We start from the raw sequence: 17,347 nt of genomic DNA, 5'->3' as shown, positions 1-17,347 counted from the left end.
AAGATTTCTGTTTTGAAGCACACTCATCCTTCCTGGACTCCTTTGTTTTTAAGGGCTGCTTCCCAAGGTATTCTCCAAATAAGTCTCTTGAACAGCCCAAAGTCTGCCCTCTAGAAGTCCAGCATGGAAGTTTTATTGATGTCCCTCCTTGTTTCACCAAATATTGAAAACTCTATGATTTCATGACTCAACAGTGAAAAGTAAAAAGCAATCAAAATACAGGAAGCAAGTGAGAGCTCTGTACTTTCTTTGCAATATTTTACCAAAGAGGCTTATTTATCCTATTTATCTCCTTATTTCAGACAGACACTATGGGCTGGGAACATACACCTGCTCTAGCATGTGGTGGTGTATGTTTTCAGCTTGGGTACTTGAGTCTGTTTCACCCCCCAAAAAGGCAGCTTTCCTTTTGGAATGGAAGGCACCAGCCATGGCACTTCTCAGATCTACGAACCTAAGATTTGCAAATATTTTCTGTAAAGAAAAGCAAGACCCTGGTGTAAGAATTTTCCAGTGTTTGTCTTAACACTTCTACACACATGGAGCTGTACAGATCAGTGAAGGGTTTTGATCTTGTTTTACTCAGAGTCTGGGCAATGCAGTCAGAAGTAATAAAATCACAGCTGCTTGTGCTCTCTCTCTTTTCATCCCTCTCTGCCTTCATTCATCTACCTCTGTGTCTACCTATCACTTGCACTGTTCTGGCAGTAACTGAATCCTTTCCCATAAATTCAGTGGCAATGGAGAGGTCCCAGTGACTGTCCTGGAGTTATTGGAAGGATTGATAAGATTAAAATTCCTCCTGTGGTCACATTCAGGGCTTGTTGGTTAATTGTGGTCATTTCTTGATAGGTTTTTTTCCTAAAATCAGCCTACAGAGTATATTAATGTTTTACAGATAATATGTATCCATTCTTCGATTCCTACAGATTCCAGGAGGATTTTGTCTAAGATCCTAAAGCAAACTTCTTGCTGCTGGTCAGATGAAACTGTGTCTGGTGGAAGTCCCCCCACTCTTGTGTTTGAGGACCTCCCACTTCTCTCTTTGATCCGATTCTCTGGGGAATTTCCACTGCTCTTCCTATTTCCTTCTGGTCTGAATTTCTCAAATTTCAGTTTGGCAAACTAAACCCCTTAACAAGAGAAAGAGCTTGCTGGAATTGGTATCAGTTTACACAGAGCTGCTGGGGTAAAAACCACGCAGTGTCTAAGTATTGGAAACAACAAGGACTGGTGTACAAGAGGTGTCAGGGCAAAGTCTAGTAAGGAAAGATGAACACCAGCTTGTTTTTCTTTCTCTCACTGAGAAATAGCACTTGAAGGAATCGGTGAGAGGCGATGTGACCTAAAATGTGTGTGCAGAGAGTTGCACCAAACTTGGAAATAGAGCTGAGGAGGCTCTGAGATGCCCAAGTCTGGTAGAGATGGGCTCTGGCCGGGCTCTGTTGGTAACCAGTGCTTGGTTCTGGAGCTTGTTTTAGTGTGGGATCCAGTTCTTCCTTAGGACTGCAAGAAGGGATGGGAACAAACCTAGAGCGACCTTCTAACAGCTGCCCTCCTATTCCAGCTAATCTCTCCTCTATTGCTGTCCTTTTGGGACTGCAGCTCTTCACATTTCAGATCTTACTAAATATGAGCAAAGGAGAAAGAAGGCAGAGGAGAACAATGCTGGGAATGGTGTCAGTATTGGGATGCAGTAGGGAGGGAGGAATCTTGAACAGCTAAAGCTCTTTTTCCCTTCTAGTTCTGGACTTGACAGGAGTGTCCAGATTGAATCAGATATAATCCCTATCCAGCTGGGCTTTTCTTCATGCATGTCCCCAAAATACACACATCTGACTTGCCTCCCGGGTGCCAGGGATATGGTATGGATATGCTTTGTTCCTGCTTTTTTCTCTGGGATGTGATGAGGGAAGGTAAGTAAGAACATGAACTACAGGAGGGGGGTAAGAAGAGAAGAGAACAGTGAGTGTTAGAGGAGATACAAGGAATTCTTTGCAAACAGCAGAATTTTGTGGTTGTAAAAGCAAAATATCTTTGTTTGCATTGGCCTCAAAAACAAAATATGTGTGACTGTCATTTATTCTTGATTTGGTGTCAGGTGGCAGCTCTGGCTCTGTGAAAAGCTGGGAGCAGTGTTCCTGCTCCTGGTATGTGAAGATGAACTTGTGGTTGAGGGCCAGGCCAAGGAATTTGGCTCCTCTGCCAGGCCCTGAAGCAGACTGGCTGCTCAGACACACAGCACTGCAGCGAGCATCCCTGTGCCTCAAAATGTTTAACCATCCAGGGGCATCAGGCTCCAAAGGGAGTGAGGAGAGGGAAGGGGCAGCTGGCCAAGGCCAATTTGGAAAATATTGAGTAGCAGATTAAAAAAAAGCATTTTCCTGGTGAGCTGGACCCTTTAATAATGAGGATTCACAGCACCTTTGGATCAAAATCTTAACCAGTGTATATTCTGACTTTGGGCGTCATTAAATTTAAGAGAAGACTCTCTGTTCTCTTAGTGAAGGTCAGAGCCTAAGCTCAGACATATCAGCTACCTAATTCTCTTAGGCTCACCCATCATTTCCTAGACCCCAGCCAGGCTTTCCTGGCCACATACAAGTGCTCCAAAGCTGAGGGGATCTGACAGGGATTCTAAAAGATGTTGTATTGTACTTTATATATGTATTGATGTGTCATCTTTTGTCATGTTAATGCTTGCAATAGTCTTGAGACCCTTGGGAACAAAAAGGATTTGGGGATCAGGCAATTGCACACATAGCATATTTCAGTTTGCTGAACATGGAACAGATTTAAGCCCACATTTAAGGGAATTCTAGGCTTTAATGCATTCTGAAAGCATCCCAGCTTGCTGGTTTTAGGCTGTTCTGCTATAACAGCATCTGCTGGGATATTGTTCTCTGCATTAGTCAGGCCAAAATTTAGGAGATCCCCGTATCTGCAGAGTACCACAGGATGATATTTTTGTTTTGGTTTCTGTTTCAATTCCTCAGTCTTTACACAAGTTGCTACACAGGGCTGCAAGCTGCAGGCTGCCTACCTTCCTCTCTTGCTAAAGGCACCACTGTTATTTCAGGTAAAGCTTTCCTTCTATACGCTCTTGCTTTATTCCATGTCAGCAGCTGGGTTAATTTTGATCTGCTCGGGGGTGAAAGCACACAGCCACACAACCAGGGAGATTTCTGAGCATGGTAAGACAAAGCAATCTCTTCTTTCTGTATGCCTTCCTTGGATTTATTGTCTGCATCAGCCAGGCTCCTGGTTCCAGCTGCAAGTTTTTATTATTCCAAGAATAATCATCTGGCTAACAGAGACCTCTCCCTGTAGACAGAGGGAAGGATCAACCCAAATTGATATTGCAGATGGAAGTTTGCTTGGTGCAGCTCACAACACCAAAGAGAAAGCAAAGGGGTTTTAACAGAAGCACCTACCTTTTTTTCCCCTGGTCGGCCTTTCTCCTCTCTCTCTCTCCCTCCTCCACCACCTTGAAAAAAAAAAAGGAACATAAGTGCAGGAGTATATAACTGGAAGAAAAGCAGCATAAAGCATATCAGGTTCCCTAAAGTGCAGATTCAAATCCAGTGGCTTACAGCATATTTGGGTCAGCTCCTTTGGAAGAAATGGAGAAGACACACAAAGGAGGCACCTACAGCTTCCATTTACCCATCCACTCATGGGTTGTGGTGAGTCCTGAAATGGCTGATTGGCTCCTCACATATTGAACTGGAGCATCAGAAAAGGGGGCCTGAAAATGGTCCTTTTGCCCCAATTTCTCACCCATCAGATGGGATTCATCACCAACAGAGCAGTGGGCACAGGAGATAGGAAAGGCACCAGTTACTCTGGCAGTCAGGCAATATGGAGATGAGAACTGTCCTGGATGTGGAAACATTACTGTGGTCAGATTAATTTCCTTCTCTGAATAAGGTTAGCATTAATCCAGAGCAGCAGTGCTTCCCTTCACAGGGCACAGCCAGACTTCTGCTGTTTTCCTGGGGAGCAGAATGTATGTCCAAAGCGCAATGCCTGTCAGCCCCAAACAGGCTGCTCTGCTGACAAAACCACCCAAAACTTCACTTTTCCAAGAGCAGTCTATAGTGTTGAAGTCCCCAGTGCTCAGTCCTGGTTATGGTTGCTAATATGAACTCTACACTTAGCCCACAGGCCCCAGCTGCTCTCCACAAGGCATCCAGATGCATTCCTAAGCTCCACAAACTCCACTTTTCCACAGTCACAATTGCATGACTCAGTGCTGCGCAGCAGTTTTTGTTTCCAAAGTGTTTTGCAAACATGAGCTGAGTAAGGCTTGCCAGCAGACCCCATTCCCTGCCAATTGTATTGAAGGGGCCTCTGAGGAGAACGGCTGCAGCTCAGCCCAGAGGTGCAATTTCATTTTCAATTGTATAAGCTTTTGGGGGGAGGTTGAGGGACGAAAAAGTTGTTGTTCAACTGCCACTGAGATTTTATGCTTATTTCATTGCCATGTCTACTTACTCAGGAATGCAACAACATCTTAGGTGCTGGTAACAAGCTCACCTCAGAGCATGGGAATTCTGGGCCTTGAGGGAAGACAATAAAGGTGATAGTTAATGTTCTTCAGTGTTAAAATCTGTGACTACAAGAAAGATGATATGCTGTTTCTAAAACTGTGCGCCATCTTCCTCGTCCCACTTCTACGCCTAAGGCTGGAGGGAATTAGAGCAGGGGCTGCAGTTTGCCGATCAAAAACTCTGGTTGCAATAAATTCAAGCAAAAAGCAAGTTCTGGTCCTTCGGTCTTTTCATGCCATAGGCTTCTCTTCTCATATTGCACCACCTGGAGCCCCTCTTCATGCTGCACTTGGGGGTGGAACCACACAGACAGAGGGGTGGTGTCCTGGGAATAGCATAGCGTGAGGAGAGCATCTCCATTGCGTGCCTTCACAGTTATTCCATTGAATCACAGAACTATTAATAGTTTAATATTAAACTATTACTAGATTAACTTTTAAGTATTCAAGTTAATCTAGTTGCCAGCAGGAACATCTTCCACTACACCAGAGCTTCATCCAAGCTGGCCTTCAACAATTCCAGAGATGGGGCAGCCACAGGTTCTCTCAGAAACCTGTGCCAGTGCCTCACCACTCTCACAGGGAAGAATTTTTTCCTCATCCCTAATCTAAACCTGCTCTATGTGAGGTTAAAGCCTTTCCCCCTTGTCAGAAATCCCTCTCCAGCTCTCTTGTAGCACCTTTAGGTACTGGAAAGGCCTCTAAGGTCTCCCCAAAGCCGTCTCTTCTCCAAGCTAAACAACTCCAACTTTCTCAGTCTGACTCCCTGGGAGAGGTGCTCTAGCCCTCTGAACATCTTCATGGCATCCTTTGGACTTGCTCCAGCCGGTCCATGTCCTTCTTATACTGAGGGACCCACAGCACAATGCAGCACTCCAGCACAGAGTAGAGGGGGAAAATCACCTCCCTCAACCTGCTGGCCACATTTCTTTTGATGTTTCCCAGGATACAGCTAATTTTAGTCTTCTAACTACTAGTGAATTTCCAAGCTGTAATATGCTGAACTTAGACAAAGCTTGTCCCATGGTTTGATATACAAATTTTAGCAAATAAAAAATTTGGATTAGTCCTAGGCGTTCTGAGATGGAGATAGGAGAGTTAAATACTCAAATCCCAGGGAAAGAAATTCTTGTACTTTAGACCAATTAGTTTGCATCTCTGCAAAGATCTAGAATTTTCCAAGCCTTGGAATTTGTATATCAACATCTGTTTAACTAGAAAACAGGCCAGATGCCCACAAACCTCTTTGAAACCTTCTACTTTTGATGTTATGCTTTATCACTATTAATGTATTTTGAAGGAAAATTGAAAAGTGTCATTGAAGTCCCTTCCTGTGGAATGCATGAACCTTCCTCTACTCACCATCCCAGACATCACACATCAGCATCAAGTGCTGAGCTACCAGTGCTTTGCATATGGGAGTCAAAATGGTCAGGATGCCATTAGGGCCTTCAGTTCTCTCCTGCATCTGTTGGGATGGCCCAGTTTTAGCATCTGTGAACTGCAGCTCAGGAAAATGGAAGCGTCTGTTTAAAACACTGACACAAGATGTAAATCCACCTAGAAGGAAAATTCAGTTTTATCAGAGAAGACTTGGCCTGGGGAAGGGCTAGTCTAAGCAAACCATGGTCTGATCTGTACCATTTTGCAGTCCAAGCCAAAAAAAAATCTGTATCTTGTCTTTGCAGGACATGGCTCAGAAGCACAAGTCACTCCAATTTATAAGCAGAAAAGGACACTCAAGAAAGCCACCAGAAGAGGAAATCACATTGGCATCTCCCACTCTGATCATGATTTTACTGATCGTTACATCCTGTAGAGCCACCTTTGGCATTTTGATAAATGTCATTGATTTTCCTAAATGCAGACTCCAAGCAATGTGTCTTTGAGAACAGTCTATCAGTTTCTCTGATAACTATTGACTAACATAGCAGTATTGACTGTTACTGTAAGAGGCTGTGAGTCAGAAGTGGAAGTGCCTTAGAAGAAATGCTCTGCTATAGTCAGTCCTATATTTGTGAACTTCATAATGTGTGAAATTTCATTGCTTTAATGATGCAGCAGGTAAACTTAAATGATTATGGTAGATCCTTTCAGCTCTGGGATCTCCAAGTCACTGAAACTTTGGCTATGGTTGGCTAAGAAAAAATATTAGCTACAGATGGTTTCATCCTTTGTTGTCCTATTTCAGCCCTGGTTAGTCCCGGGGCAGGAATATTTCAGCTGTTAAGGAGGGAAGGGGATTTTCAATCAATATACACATTGGCATTAGTAGTTCACAAAAGAGAACTTACTCTAATCACAGAAAGATCACAGCTGATCTACATTCACACTACTCATTTTTGATGTACTTCTCTTGAGAAACACCAGTTGCACATTGATTTTTCCACAGTGAATGTGATGAGAGATGGACAAAGATGCTCTGCTTGTCACATTTCAATTCTTTCCTCCATACAGTGCTTTCAGGTAGGCTTCAGTTGTTCAGAAATGCCATCAGGGATCACTGGTCTTTGTGGTTTGCTGTGCACATTGACCCCTACAGTCTGGGATCCCAAGGAGTATCTGTCTGCGGGGATACCAGTTGGGGCTAGCAGGAGATTCCCAGTGAAATTCTTTGGGAATTCATAAAATCATAGAATGATTTGAATGAAATCAACCTTGAAATGAACCTTGAAGACCACCTAGTTCCAATTCCCTACCATGGGCAGGGACACCTTCCACTAGCACAGGCTGCTCAGAGCCCCTTCCAGCTTGGACTTGAACATTTCCACAGATGTGGGAATTGCCCTGAATTATTCATTTGCACCATACAAAAGGAGTACCAAAGACCACCATTCTGGCCTCATCTCATATGGCTTTGCAGTGGTTTAAATGACAAAACTAGGAGTAATGCAATGGTGATTTGGGTTTGATTGTTTCTGGGAAAATTCTATCATGAACTACTAAAATTTTTTATTGAGTGTCCATTTTTAATCAAAACTCTCGATATTTGGGGATGGTAACACAAGAAGGTTAATTTAAGCCAATGACATCATTCTTTAAAGGTAGCTGACCTCCCTGTTCCTCCTTGGTGAGGCACGTAAATGTCTCTGTGGGCACGTGAGGGTGCACCACAACCTGAGGAGGTTTGGTCTGCACAGTCAACAGGGCTGCAGAGGGATTCAGTTGCCTCTAGAACTCAGCACCTTCGTTTGGTTAGCTGGATCTGGACTACATTGATAGGGTTGCTTAAGGCTGAGCCGGTGCAAATGAAAACAACAACAGCCTTTTGAGGTGGTATCAGGTGTCTGACGCATCCGTGTGGTGCTGGGTGACATGATACAAGACCCTTTCACTCCTGTGCACTGAGGGAGGGGCAGCTGTAGGACAGCAGGAAAGCCCAGCCAGCATCTCACATGGCACTGGATGGTGGTACCTGGGCAACAACTGCATTTCTGTTCCCTGCTTTGGGAGTTCAGATGTACATCTCCCATGCAAACACCTAATGCTAAATGTAGGTACCTTGATTTCAAACTCAATCCAATCATTTTATACCCTTTTGGTTCACTGTGTTTTCTACCTCAAGATATTTTAATAAACATTTTGCCCCATATCTTAAAAAATTGCGGGAAGACAGGTTGTTCCTGTGCTAGAATACAGATGCTTAGTGTCTTCATGTTTAGGTGATGGATGGCAATGACCCAAAAATGTCACATCAAATATTACTAAGTAAAATGTAACATATTTGTTTAAGCAAAAAAACTTAACAAACCAAACAAATCAAATCAAACCAAAACAGTTGTATCATCTGCTAGAGAAATTCACTTCAACATATCTGAGTAGTGTATGTAAGTAGAGGAAAAGTCAGATTTTTAAGTCAAAACAATCTAAACTTCATTTGTTGAAGGCAAAATATGAAGGTGGCATTGATACCTATGCCAACAAGTTGTTCAAAGGATTGTGAGGCTTTCACATATACCGGAGAGGCATATCCATAACTTGGTGCAGGAAGAGTTTTGCAATTCAATCTGACTGATGAGCCAAACACATGGAAACAGTCGTGCAGGTTGGAGAATGGCTAAAGACACCACATGGCTTCTAAAATGGGCACCTGGACCTCCCTCTCACCCCACACCAGTGAGCACCACAGCTGAGCGATACATCCACAGCTGCCAAACCAGACACCTTGGAAACAGGTAATTCAGGTATCAGGCTTATTTCTGGTTTTCTTTGCTTGTTTTTATTTTTGTTTGTTTGTTTGTTTGTTTTTCCCAGATGAGTAATATTGCCTCTGTGAGCAAAAAGCACAAGGATTTCTGTGAACAACAGAAAACTCATGCCTGACAGGATTATCACAGCAATATTTACTGCAGCCTGCAGTGATCTCCGCCTGGCTGTGATTTGCTGTGTTGCACCAAAACAAGTTGCAGAGAAGAAAAAATATAAATTTTATCAACGTGGTGTCTGAAACAAGGCCTCAGCTCATGAAGCAGTTGTGAAGGTGAAAGTTGGAAACATAGAGGAAGAAAACAGAAATAAGGCAAAAGAACAGCTGGGCCATATGGGAGGAGTTGGACTGGTAAGAAGTTGAAGTAGTTGAAGTGGGGTGCATAGTCTGGTCACTGATGCCATTTGGGTCCCTCATGGATTTGCACAGGGTCACCAGCTGGTTACACACTGAAACAGATGGACCACATGATTATCTGGAAAAGGCACAACGGAGTCACTGCTGGATGGGAAAGTCTATAGCGATGCTGAAGGGCAGCAGCGATCATTAATTACTTATTGAAAAGATGACAAATGCATTAAAGCCCATGGGAAAGACGGGTGACACTGGAGTTAAATTTGATCCTGCGAAGTTAAAAGGCAAGTCATTGAGAGAGACGGAGGAGGTAATGCTTGGGGAGCATTTCAGGCCATTACTGCGGAATGATAAAGAATTCTCAGTGGAGACCAGATGGGAAATATTTAAGGAAGCAATAGAGAACACAGTAGGGAACTTATTGGGAGGCCTAAGCAAACAAGGAGGAGCTGGACAAACATCAAAACAAAAGCATTAGAGGGAAAATGCAAACAGAGCCAAGGATTATGGGAGAGTGGAAACAAAAGCACAAAACAAAGCAGAGGAAAATTTCCAAAGGCAAGTAAACCCCTTTAGGTTATAGAGAAGCACCAGGAAAACAAGGTGTAAAATTGAGGTGGAAGAAGCATGTGTTCAATGGAAACAACAGTGTGCCTGTGCTAAGAGCATCAAGAGGAATTCTCATGGCCTGGGAGAAAAGTAAGAGAGAAGGTGGAGCCATGGAAAGAGCAATTGGCTGAACACTCTTATCACCATGCCTGGAGGGATTTCAAAGATGTGTAGATGTGGCTTTTAGGGATATGGTTTAGTGGTGAGCTTGGCAGTGTTGGGTTAAGATGGCCTCAATCACCTTAGAGGTCTTTTAGAGATCTTTTCCAACTAAAGGATTCTATGATCTACCTGGATACAATGATCCCAGACCAAGACTGGGAGTTTGTCTTGTAAGGAAAAAAAAAGGCATCCATTCTGAGCCGATGATATAGAAAGTACTGTACAGCAGCCCTTCCATCCTTTTAGCAACATATGTTTACACAGAACTGTTAGAGGTCACCCTACAACTAAGGAAAAGAGTTCAAAACTAATGCACGTTACTGCCACCAGTGAAAGTACAAAGACATATACTAAAGCACAGTGGGGAAAGTCCAGTGGAAGCAATTGAGGAATGGTTAAAGCAAATTGCATAGGAAGCAAGCAGTGAAAAATGCTGAAGTGTGGGAAAGGATTAGATTAAATATCCGTGCTCTGGCTACAAGTACAAAATGAATAAGGATGGTGATTAAAGGTGCTTTTGGCAATCTTTATTTTGCGAGACTCACCATGGAAAGAAAGAAAATGAGATATTTTCTAGCTAAAAGCATTGTAACTACAGTCGCTCTGTGGAGCACTAAGAGTAGGGAGGAAGTTAAGTAATGGCCTCAAGTGAGAAGGCTGCTAAGGTTTCCTCGTCTTCCCACATTGTGTAGTAACAACCCAAACTGAGATGAACCTCATGACAATGGGTGTTATACCATTAAGATCCTTATCTTATGCAAGTGACACCAGACAATTCAGCAAGCTTGCAATAATCACTGAAGTGACTGCTGCAGGAGTAAAGACAGCAATTAGAGAGAGAAAAACGCAAGAAGATAACTAAAAGATTAATTTGTATTTCTCAGGCAGCACATGCATACCTGAGATCTACCTCCAGAAGAGGTTTTTAAAGGCATATTTCTTCGGTAACACTGCTATGCAGAAAATCACAGATACCTACAGCACTGCCCTGAGCAGCTGGATCACCTGCCCTCAGAGAAGCATGTATCAAACAGAGGGAACCATGGATGTCTTTGGGCAAAAGCAGATGCAGAGCAGAGCCATTTTAAGATTCATAAAGAAAAAAAGGGAGAGGACTCAGGTCAAAAGAAGAGAAAGACCAAAGAGAAATTTGGAACAGCTTTAAAAAACCCTGGTCTCATCTAACCACTCATTCATCCAAATAATGCCTAAAAAATTAACCATTTGGACAATAGAGTCCAGTAGCCTCAGCAAAGCACTCAGTGGGAGAAGGTTACAGGCAGACCCAGCAAAAAATAATTCTGTATTATTCCGGGGAAAAGATAATCTGTCAAGACACAGTTTTGATGGCAATACAGCCTTGTCACAGCCAGCACAGACAAATACGGTTTTAGATTAGCAGGAATAATAATCACAAGCCCCACCAGCACAGCAAAGTGGCACTTCAGGTGTCTACATGTCATTCACAGTGCTGCTTCCTGGAAACGCGCCTCCCAATGAAACAGAGCTGCCTTATATTCCTCAGCTTTTATCTTGGGATAATTCAGACACTTCCACTACTGCCAGAAGGGAAATGCAGCTTTTCTCTCCCGTGGAGTCCACTCTTTGCTGTGCATCTCCCTGGAACACTCTGAGTCATCAGTATGCTTCAGAGGAAAACAGGGGGCTTAGGGTTTGGAATTTGGGATTTGGGTAAAGAGTGCTCCTGGGGAGTTTTGCTGCAGGCAGGAGGGCAGAGAAAGAGTAAAAGGAAGTGAAGGATGGAGATAAAACTGACCAAATAGGTAGGGTTTTGCCCACAGATATGTAATATGGTAATCCTTGAAAAATCAGCACAACCTTCTGGGCCATTATATCTATGCCTTGCTTGCTTAATCCCAAAACTTGAGACAGAAAACATCACATTTCCAGCTGTAAAACCTTTCTGCCCCATCACATCCAGTTGTGTGTAACTTTATCTTGTGTTACAGAGGCAGCTTTCATCCTTCCATGGCCAGTGTTTACATCCCCATACATTTAGTGGAAGAACAACTGTGTCTTCATTCAGCTTTTCTGTTTGGCAAGAAAAGTCAAGACTCACACCTTTGACCTACACATTTACCTCTTGAGGTGGAGTGGGTGAATAAAAGGAAGGCAACACACCGAGCTCAGTGCCTCAGGAGGGAGAACAAGAGGACCATTGTTTGCTGCGCCATGAAACCAGCTTCTCATTGCTGGACTTCCTCAGGTCACGGTTGATGTCAAGTCAGGATGATGTCAGGGGCCTCAGCAAGCCCTTTCCCTCTACATCCTCTTCCCATCCAAAGATGTGTGTGCCTGTTCCTGCTCTTCACAGAAGGCACCATCGCTTATTAATCCAGCTATCATGTCAGCGGGGGCTTCTGCTGCTCTTGTCTCTTGCAGCAGAAATAAAGTCTATTTGTTGAAGAAGGACTGCAAGGCTGGAGACAGGCTCTGGTAGCAGTTAATGCCACCCCACACACTCTTCTGTGAGGAAGACCAGCTTCTGAATTCATCATTAAATCTTGGGCTTTCTCTGAAGCTCACTCTTTGTAATACCACAGAATCATAGAATGGGGTGGGTTGAAAGGAATGTTTATGATCATCTTGCACCTTTAAGGTCATCCTGTCCCCCCCCTGCCATGTGGGGACACCTTCCACTGAACCAGGTTGCTCCAATTCCCATGGCATCTTGGCCTCAAACACTTTCAGGGGATGGGGCATCCACATCTTCTCTGGGCAGCCTTTGTCAGTGCCTCACCTCCCTCACCATAACAAATTTCTTATATAACAAATATCTAATCTAAACCCATCCTCGTTCAGTTTAAGGATGACGTAAATCTTCTAAGCATTGCTGACAACTATCTGCTTGTTTCATTACAACCCCATCCTTGGGTTCACAAGGTTTCTGGTATTGATGAGCATACATTTTGGAGCATGAACAAACAGCCAATGGATCAATGTTCGCTGGGACAAACTTGCTGAGATGAAATACCGGCTTCATTTGTTAAACTTTAATGATTGACCTGCCTGGCAAAGCCAAGAATGCAATAACTCCCATTTCTCTAGGCAAGTTTATCAGGTAATTACACTTTAAGCTCAATGAACATTGTTTCCTTAAAAGCATTTCCTTGCCACTCAGTTAAAAGTACCTGTAATTAAACCTCAGAGGAACACATCACAGATTTAAGGTCTGAGGTCTGAATGACAGTTTCCCACAGCAGCTTCTTCCTGCATGGAGATGCCAACTCATGGAGTCAGCATTTGTGTGTCCTTTGGGGAACGGGGCAATCAGAGGAGACTGCAGCCTAAACAGAGTATCTATTAAAGCAGGAAAAGATGCATATGTCATCTTGTCTGAGATACATACCATGCTCAGTTACCATGGCAATGGACATTATAGGTAGCTTCAGGGGAGGGGAAGAGTGATTAGTGGACAGAAAAGGGGGAAGACTGTGCTGTGCCCTCTCAGAGTATTTTCATTAAGATTACAGGAAGCAGGATCCTGATATTAGACAGTAGGTGTTTGCATTCTTGTCCTGATCTAACTTTAAAACTATGAGCGACAAGGGCATCCCTTGTTTCCCTCAGCAGGCAATTCCACCAGATGAAAGATTTTCACAGCATCTGGCCTCCTGTTGTCTCTATTTCCCACTCTATAGTGCTTAATCTTCTCAATTGACAAGCTGAAGCATGCCAAATCAATATTTTCTTTTGAAATTTGGCTGTTCAAAGGCTAACTTCATCGAGTAATGATCTTGTGCTTTGGGCTAAAAACTTGCTTCGAAGGCTTCAGTGCACAGGTGAATTATTCCTTTCAAATTAAAAGAAAATAAATTCATAGTCATTTTAGCTGAGTCTAGAGAAAAGCAAAAGAATAGAAAAAATGCTGCCTTTTATTGAGACTGTATTATTTTTGTCCTTTCGCCTGGTTTGTGAACAAAATGATGCCTATGTGGTCTTTTGCCTAACATTTAAACATCAACATTTTTAAGCATGTTGGCCATTTCACCCACTTTCAGAAAATTGTCATTTCCACTCTCTGGGGGTAGGAAGTTCCTACAAGTTTCATTAATATCATCAATCAGGGAAAAGGAGAATTCAAGGCAAATTAAAGGAGAATTAAATGCAAATTAATCTATCTTGATGGGTCTCTTAATGGAAAGGCAATTTCTTATTCATCCTGCAAAGCATATGCCAATTAATCAGCCAGAAAATACCTACTGGTCCACCATCCAGTACTCAGGGCCCTACTAGCATGGCTGTGGGCTGCTCTTTCCTGACCAAAACTGTAGGGGACACTGGGAAAACTGCAGGATGCAAATGTTCATGGGACCAGGAAACCAGGTTTCATTGCTTGTTCAGCAAGACAAGTATGTCAGCAGCTTTCTCCAACAACAGCATTTAAAAATAACAACATCTAAATCTCATATATGGTTTCCCTTTTTTCCACAATACCTGTTGCTGCAGGGCTTGTTCCAGCAATGGACTTGCATCCACACATTTCATTTAACAAAGGCCATGGGTGTTTCGTGAAACCCACAATCCTCTAGATGTGAAGTCAGTGGAGCTTTGACAAATTCAAAATATGATGTGAGTTTAAGAGCTTTCGGGGATGAAAGATGGACTTTGGAGACTTGAAGAAAAGAACTCCAAAGGTCTCTTACAGTCTAAAGTTTTCTTTAAGTTTGGATCTTAAGATCTGTGTCTGTAGTCTGTATGCACAGCAGACAGCTCTTACCTTATTCTCCTTGGTTCTCACCTTGTCAATGTAAATTAAGCTTATTTTACAGACCAGAATTCCAGGGAATTTTCAAGTCTCTGTTTTTTCTGGATAAAGGACCTCAACCCATGCAGCAATATCATCTTTGGGGATGGGATGTCCAAAGAATCTTGCAGCATCAAGTAGGGTGCAAATTCCCTGAATGCACCACTCAGACTCCTTCAGTGTGGATTGGTGGATTAAATATAGGCCAGGCAGTCTGGCTTTGACTTCAAAGATTTCCACCTTCTCAAAAGGATTTTGATTCTATCCATTTTATATGGGAAATAGAGACAAAGAAACCTCTGGTTATTTAGGATCCAAAGACATGGAACTGAATAAAAATCCCAGCAGGGTGTTAAAAAGATGTAAACAGCCCTTCAATTTACAGTTACAAGTTGATTTCTTGATACCATATTGAAGCAATTCCAAAAAACTGAGAAGAAAAACAAATATAAAAATCTTTACTTGCTTTCTTTACTTTATTGTGTGACCTTATGAACCTTCATGACCCCGGGCAGCATTTGACACAGATGAGGATGTGACCTTTCAGTAGCAGAATTAACTCAATCTACCAATACCTTTACAGGAACAGGTCTTGAAAGCATGAAAGGCTTTTTTCACTTGTTGGCCCCAGAGCTTAACCATGAATCATAGCAGAAAAATCTCAGGATACAATGATTTGAACCAAGAAAATTTAAATATTTATTATTTGAAGAGGTAAATATTGACTTTGTGTCAAAGTGAAGTAAATATCTACAACGGGAGTCTCAGCATTTCAAAAAAAGGAACAAGAATTCTAGTGAGCAGCTTGCTGGGAAACAACCACCCACTTCCAAGAGCAGCTAATGCAAGCAGATGGACAAAAGCCCACACTTCTCTTGGGTGGGCTATTTAGGCTCCACAATACCTGATCAGAAGATGCTTGGCCCCAGTGTGGGTATAGAACTATGACAAATGCCCAAGCCTCCTCCACTGTCCATGGAGAGAGAAATCTAGTACACGGGTATGCAGTGACAGGACAAGATGGAATGGTTTTAAACTGAAAGAGGGTAGGTTTAGAATAAATATTAGGAAGAAATTCTTTACTATGGTGAGGAACAGGCACAGTTTGCCCAAAGAAGCTTGACTGTCCCATGCCTGAAAATGTTCAAGGAGATGGAGAGGGCTGGCCTAACTCTCTGATGCTGAATTTGAATCAAAATGCATAAAAGAAGGTTTCCTCATCTCAAGGGAGTTGAAATCCATAAACTCCACTAACCAAAACAGTGTCAAATCCCCCAGGCTATGGAGCAACTGGGGTGAGGGGAAAGCAAGGGCCAGGGGCTAAACAGTGAGGTAGAGGGTCTCTACTGTACCTCTTGGTCAAGTTGAGTCACCAGCACCAAGCTGAGCACAATTCAAGAGGCCAGGCCAGAAGAATGAGCAAGAGGAACCTTGATCCTTTCCAACAGCCATGGAGCTTCTACCAAGAGGAGCTGGCTTCTGCCTCTTTTCCCAAATATGTGTATTTTTCCTATTGGCTCTCAATCAATACAGATATAATCAACATGGTGAGCAAAGAAGTGACAATTTTCAATACCCATCCATTGGTCAATACAGACCAAACAAGTTGACTGCAGTTAATTACTGATGAGGGGCTCACAGGACATGGTCCAATGACAAAGCGGGATGATGGACCTACAGAAAAATCTGTAATTTTGACCAAGGCTGCACAACTGGAGTGCAAAGTGTATCCAAGACTGCCACGCTCCTCTGAATGAAATAAAAACTACAGCTGCAAGTGGTTGGTTGTTTAAGTCTTACTCGTCACAGGAGTTTAAAAAATCTTTGCTTCTAATTCTGAGCATTCCCAGAGCAGACAGGTAGACCTCCCTGTTTCATCTTTTCCCACTGGGAACTGATGATGTTGTTTGCTGTTGTCAGTTTTTTGTTTAAACTTCTTGCAATAACAGAGCTCTTTCACAAGTAATCCTGCTGGCTGCTGCTGTGGGTTCTTCCTTCTGAGAAATCACATCAATGGCAATCGAGCTTGGACAGCTTCCTAAGCCATCTTTTCCATCTCCACCACAAAGGAGAGGGTTCATGAGCAATCCCTTGCACAGCAGCCAGGGAAGGCTTCCACCTCTGCAGGAGTACTCTCATGTCAGGGACAAGATCCCTGGTAGGGGATTGCCAGCCACTGATCCAGCTTTGTGGCTTTTCCCAACAGTTTGGTGTATGAAAACCTCCTTTCCTGGGATTGCATAATTAGAGGAAGGGAAATGAGATCTCAGGGAGGGACTCAGAGATCATGGGGCAAAACTCCAACTCTAGCTCTTATTACTAATCCAGTTTATGTCATCCTCATTCTCACTGTAACTTCTTTTCCCTGACAGGTCTATTAGGACTCATTCAGGAGAAAGTCAGAGTGACTCAGACATCTTTCCTTTAGCACAAGAATTCTCTGGATTTTAACAAGTCCAACCAGCCATGATGTTGTCAGACATTGAGAAACACAGACCTGAGCTGGTGTCTTCTGGGAACAGAAGACCTGAGGAAAGCTTAGGATGGTCCTGGAAGAACCTAGCCGGGAGAAAACGTCCCAGGGTTCCCAGACCTGCTAGGGTCTCTGCATCAGCAGTACAGGAGGGCTGTTTGGAGAGAGAAAACTGAAGTTCCATTTCCATCTTTCACCCTCCCCTGGTGTCCCAGGCACTGA

This window comes from Melospiza georgiana, chromosome 2, assembly GCF_028018845.1.
Source record: "Melospiza georgiana isolate bMelGeo1 chromosome 2, bMelGeo1.pri, whole genome shotgun sequence".
NCBI classification, from domain to species: Eukaryota; Metazoa; Chordata; class Aves; order Passeriformes; family Passerellidae; genus Melospiza; species Melospiza georgiana.
Note: the sequence above shows the minus strand (reverse complement) of the source record.